This window comes from Cryptomeria japonica, chromosome 2 (genome assembly GCF_030272615.1).
Source record: "Cryptomeria japonica chromosome 2, Sugi_1.0, whole genome shotgun sequence".
Classification (NCBI taxonomy): domain Eukaryota; kingdom Viridiplantae; phylum Streptophyta; class Pinopsida; order Cupressales; family Cupressaceae; genus Cryptomeria; species Cryptomeria japonica.
In genome coordinates, this window is record NC_081406.1 from 311516949 (window position 1) to 311523687 (window position 6739).

A 6739-nucleotide genomic window follows, 5' to 3' on the forward strand; every position below is an offset into this window, starting at 1 on the left:
CATTAGAAAATGGAGTTGACAAAATTCTAGGATTTCCTATTTGTAGGAGAGAAAACAAACCCTATGATAGTGCAATGGTGAAACTTACACTCATGTCATTCCCTATTTAGTTACACATTTTACTATATTTATTTAGGTTTGTTTGTGTATTTGTTGACCTCCTTAATTTTATAATTATTATATTTTCAATCATTTTTATAACTATAGGATTGATTCTACATTGTTTTTTATAGTTTAAATTAAGGTATACATGTAAGTTCATGTAGCTTACATCAAATGTTAATTCATTGGTAGGAAAAATTGGTCATGTAGTTTAGATGAAATGTTAACTCATTGGTGCAAAAAATGGGTCTAGAGGCAAAGGATTGACTGGTTTCTATTCTTTTAGGAGAAATAACAAGCAAACGATAGGTGGAACTTGATCTCTCAAAATCAATTGTGAAGTTTTATAAATGCAATGAAATTGGTCCACTAGTTTCTATTCATTTAGGGGAAATAACAAGAAAATGATAGGTGGAACTTGATCTCTCAAAATCAATCAAGAAGCTTTATAAATGAAATAAAGTTGGTCGAGTGGCTTGGGATTCACTAGATTACATTATTCTGGGGAAAGTGCCAAGCAAATGATAGGAGAAACTTGATCTCTCAAAATAAATTGAGAAGCTTTGTTAAAATCGATCTAGTGACATGGGATTGACTAATTTCTATTCTTTTGGGGGAAAGTTAAGCAAATGATAGGTGGAATTTGACCTCTCAAAATAGATTAAGAAGCTTTATAAATGCAAAGGAAGGTGCCATAAAAAATGGGTGACAAAATTTTAGGATTTTCTATTTGTAGAAGAGAAAATGGATCCTATGATAGTACAATAGTGATATTTACACTCGTGCTATTTCCTATTTAGCTATACATTTTAATATATTTACTTAGGTTTGTTTGTGTATATGTTGACCACCTTAATTTTACTATTATTGTGTTTTAAATTATTTTTTATAATTGTAGGATTGGTTATATATTTATGCATGTGATCTTGTATGCATTAAAATAGTGTACATATGTTAGTTCATGTAGTTTAGCTGAAATGTCAGCTCATTGTTGCGAAATAATGGCAAGGGATTGACTAGTTTCTTTTCTTTGGGAGAAACAACAAGCAAATGTGATGAATAATAATGAACTACTAAGCTCCTAATCAGTACACACAAAAAAAACTGATTCAACACTTTGTCATATCAAAACACAGCTGATCGGTTGTCTTCACCACTAAACTTTAACCATAACTATATCAGTTAAACAAAATACTTCAGACAACATTCAATAGATCTCAAACCTTGATAACTACTTCACTATTATAATCATGCATGAGTTGTACCAATAATACCACAACCATTTAATAATGCATGCATATCTAACTTAATCAAAACCACACAATCATCACATGAAAATCTCACAACCCATAACACACAGATTTTTCAATTGGAAACCCAAATGGGAAAAACCACGGTGGGAATGAATACCGACAAGCTGTTTGTGAACTCTTTTGAATTCCGCTATGTTAGGAGCCTAGTCCGATTAAAGACTTTACAATAAAGGTCCTGTTAGGAACCAATCCTGTTAGGGATCACCTGGTTAAGGGATGGCTATATACCCTGTTAAAGGTTGAAACCCTGTTAGGAGTTACCTCGCTAGATGATTTAAATAACTCAATAACCTTGAGCCACTTGGTTAGAGGATTTACAACAAAGCCTATTTTTTATTAAAGTAAAAGAAGGTTTTGAAGGGGCCCCGGAACCCTTTACAAAAGGACCTTACAAGATAAAAGCATTAAGAAACAGGAGGAACAAACATAGGAAAACCAGCAAAATAACTAGAAAAAACCAGCTAAAAGCCCCAAAAAACAGTAAAAACCAGCCAGACCCAACAAAAGGAACTAATTTATATTATTCAGGGCATTAGCCAAGTTACTGCTAATTCCATACAGGTCTTTGATATTATCCCTAAGATTAGGGACATCCTTAGCAAAAGCAGCAGCAACTTTCTTTACACTTGCTCTAGTTCTCTTTGTTGCTCCACCAGATGTAGCTTCCCCACTTCCAATCTCGATTGCATCTTCATCCATGTCGAGGTCCACCACCAGTTTGGGAGAGCTGGAGTTATTGAGGACCTTCGAAATATCCTCTAGGTTCTTTGTAACTGCAGACAGGATATTCGGGATAATGCCCAGCAGGTTTTTCATTGGCACTTTCCCTTCTTCCAGCTGGTCAATCTGAGATGCCATTTTTTTAACTTTTTCCTCCATTTCCTGCTTCCATTGCTTCTGAATCCTGTCATCTTCCTTCCTTTTCTCATCCATTTGTTTCCCATTTTTTTCCAAGTTCTTCAATAGTTCATATGTCCATCTGTCATAGCCCAATCTAGCCTCAGTGAGTTTTTTAAGGTTACCCAGGAATAACCCTTCTCCATCACTTTCCTTATCCTCGCTCAAACTATCCTTAGCCATATCCTTCTCGGTTTCCTTTTTCTTCTTCCTCTCAGAATTCAAATCTTTTTCCTCATTATCCTTATCATCCAAATCCACCATAGGTTGGTTGTTGTCGCCTAAGCTAGCACTGTGAATTGGGCTATCATTGTTGAACTCGTTATCACCTTCTTCATCCTCTATACCCACATCCTCATCTTTCCAACTGTCCTCACCCTTTGATTTGTCTGTTTCCATTTCACTGCCCTCTTTTCCAGTTTCCTCTGTTTCATTATTTTCATCCTCATGGGCTTTCAACCCAGTGGCACTCTTGCTTTTTTTTTCTAGAAGTAGCCTCTCTTTGTTGGGTTCTCCTTCCTCCAACTTTCTCTTGCCTTTCCCCGGAGAAGCGGATAACCTCTTGTTTTCCTGCATGGCAAGGATTTTACAGTGCTCATAAATGAGCAGCAGGAGCCCACAATGGAGCACCGGATTCGAGGGATTCTTATTGTGTTTATCGAGTGACCTAGAAAGGGACCTGAAGAGATAGTAGGGCAGGGATGCCCTTTTCTCATGCCTGAAGTGGTTTAATAACACAAAGTGATAAGTGTGGGCCTTGGAAAAGCGGCCCTCAACAGTTATGTATTCCATTATGGCATTCAAAACCCAGCCCCATATTTTCTTGATATTGGAGGCTTCATAATAACCCCCTATGGCTTTTCCGATTTTAGCCCTCTCCTTTTCCTTACGTGGAAAGAGATTTACCGCATTATTGGAAACTTTAAGATCTCTAAAAAAATTAAGCCCTGAGTGGGGCATACTTGTCACAGTCGCGATGAGGCCCGCGTCCAATTTGAAACTCACTCCATAGATTTTAAAGGACCCATTACTCCAATTTTTAGAAATTTTGGAGACTACGAGATTAACCCTACCTTTGTCGTAATCAACCAGTTTCTCCATGAAACTTGTTAGGGATCCTTTTTCTAGCTTCACCCAAACTTTTGGCATATCCTTCCATCTCGACGTGTTGTCTGGTTCCTCCCTCCTTAAATCACCTCCCATATTCAATTTCAATCTTTCACCTCTGTTCTTCTACAAACTTAAAACTTTCATCTCGTTGTCTCTCGAGATTTTGAAAAAGATGACCCATAAAGTGTGTGAAGTGATATTATATTTGATTGGGATTCTGCAACTTTGCCAAGTAATCATTAACTTTATGTCAATGCATATATTACTCATATCAACTTATGCGGTCCTTCTTTCCCCATAAATCTATCCTTTCTAAGGAGCTCTTTAATACTCATATTAATGTCTTCCCATGCCAAATTGTTTGAGATTCATAATTAACGCCTAGGTTCGCCAAACAGTCTGTCGCCATATTTTTTTCTCTGAAGGCATGATCTATTTTTATTTCTTTGAAACTAGCAATAATATCCCTAGCTTTCAAAATAATGTTTTCAATGGACCGCGATGGCTCGGTTTCCCCCTTCAAACACTTAATTATATTAAGTGAGTCTCCCTCAAGCCATAATTTATCATGCTTTAGGTTCTTGGCAATAATTAGAGTATTCAGCACAGCTGATGCTTCAGCAAAATGACTGGTTTGACTCCCCAAAGGACCAGCAACCGCCACTAGGTAATTTCTAGTAAAATTCCTAACAATGCCCCCATAACCAACTTTACCCAGATTCCTCTTAAAAGCCCCATCAAAGTTGGCCTTTATCCATCCCTGAGGTGGAAAACACCAAGCAAGACCTTCCCTGCCCTTCTCCTTACTAGATTTGGTAGTAGAAAGGTTCCACCTATCATTGAAGTCTTCTTTAGCAACTAGTCCATCACCAATACCATTGATGCATTCAAAGATGCTCCTATAAATTTTATCCACCACCACTTTAGGGTTGGCACTTTTATCCCTAAAAATCATGTTGTTGCGCTCTTTCCAGATATTCCAGATAACATTAGGGAAGGTAAGTTTCCAAAGCTTCACAATCTTTAAGTTGGAATTAGGGCAGTCCCATTGCTGCCAGGATTCCCCAAGAGAGTTCGGAAAAACCCAGCTCAGCTTCCACCTGCTTAAAATAATTTTCCAAATTTCCTGATTGAAAGTACATTGATGGAGAATATGGCAAGTAGACTCTTCTTCCCTGCAACAAAGAGAACACCTATTAGGAAAAACAAATCCTCGCTTTTGAAGGTTATCCAGAGTTAATACCTTGTTTTGGATAAAGATCCAAAAAAAGATATTAACTTTAGGAACTAACTTCTTATTCCAAACTTTAGCCCAAATAGGAATTTCTTCCACAACTTTATTTTGGATTGCCACAGCCGAGGACATAGAATACTTCCCATTTGGGGTTTCCCTCCATATCAACCTATCCTCTTTGTTGTCTCTCAGAATTTTAGAGGAAAGCACAATCTCAAGAAAATTTAACCCCGGACACTGCTGGCTAAAATCAATCCATTTCCCATTTCTCCAGTAATCTCTGACCAAAACCCCATACCTGCTTTTGAACCAATCTTTCCAATCATAAAGGATTGGAATTTCCTCCAGGGGTTTATCCATAATCCATCTATCTTCCCAAAATCTTATACTTCTACCATTCCCCAGATTCCACATTCTTCCAGCTACAGCCCAACTTTTGGCCAATTGAACTACATTCCATATTGCAGAACCTTCAACAATAAAAGATTTTTCTAAAAATTCTTCCTCAAAAGGTTGCATGTGAAGATATTTATTTCTCCAGATTAAATTCCACTCTCTTTCCTCCCCTTTCATTCTCCAAATTTGTTTAGCTAATAAGGCATTATTCATAGAGCTTATATTCCTTAAACCCAACCCCCCAAAGGCCTTAGGAGAGCAGATTTTATTCCAGGCAATAAGGGGAATTCTATTCTTGACTTCCACTCCCGACCAAAGAAACTTTTTCTGGATTCTTTCAATTGCTTCCGTAAACTTTCTAGGGATTTTAAACAAACTAAGGGCGTAAATAGGCAAGTTTTGGAGAGTGGCTTTGAGCAGCGTAAACTTGCCTGCTCGACTAAGGACTGCCCCTTTCCAACCAGCCAATTTGGAATTGAATCTGTCAACCAACTTAATCCAAAAATTATCCGTAGGCTTAATACAAAGGGGAAGCCCCAAATAAGTAGAGGGAAGCTCAGCTATTTTACAACCAAGAATTCTTTCAATCCTTAATTGTCTTTGAAAAGGGGTGTTGATAAAGAACAAAGAGCTCTTATCCCAATTAATTTTTTTACCAAAAGCAGACTCATAAATATTCATAACATTCTTCATATTTTTAGCTTCCCTAATGGTAGCTTCCCCCATAGTGATAGAGTCATCAACAAACTGTTCATGAGTACAAGTTAAATTGGAGGAAGAAGGTTTCAGACCTTTAAGATTACCTTCTTCCACATTTTTAAAAATAAATCTACCCAAACTTTCAACTAAGATAGTAAACAATATTGGGGAGATGGGATCCCCCTATCTAAGACCTCTAGAGCTTTTGGAGAAACTTGAGGGGGATCCATTGACAATAACAGTAGAAGAGGAAGTTTCCATCAATTGAGAGCAGAGCTGGATAACTTTTTCTCCAAATCCAAAGGCTTTCATAATCCTTAAGAGAAACTGCCAATTCACTCTATCATAAGCTTTAGCCATATCTAGTTTAAGGAAAAAACCCTGATTATTAGCCGCCGTTATAGAATGAATATTTTCATGAACTGAAATAATGGAATCCAGAATCTGTCTATCGGGGACAAAACCATTTTGCTGGGTAGAGATAATTCTAGGAAGAATATCCAGCAATCTAGAGGTAAGAACCTTAGACAAAATATTGTAAAAAGAGTTGCAGAGACTAATAGGTCTGAACTTATTAAGAGAATCAGCTCCGGAGATCTTCGGAATTAAGACAATGAATGTCACATTCAGTCCTTTTAAAAGCCTTCTAGAACCAAAGAATTCTTTAACTCCTTTACAGATATCAGTCTCCACAATATGCCAAAAGGATTGGAAAAAGAACATAGGGAAACCATCCGGTCCAGGAGACTCATGTCCCTCAAAAGAGAACACCGCCTTTTTTATTTCCTAACTAGAAGGAATTCGGGACAAATGTTTATTGTCTTCCTCAAACAAGGTAGAAGGAATAGCTTGCAATAGGAGGTTTTGGTTATTGGCATCTAGGTTATCCACTCCTCCCAGAAGGGTTCTAAAATAGTCCAGAGCTTCCTTTCTTATATCATTATCCTCTGTTAAAATCCCTCTATTACAAGATAACCTAGATATCCTG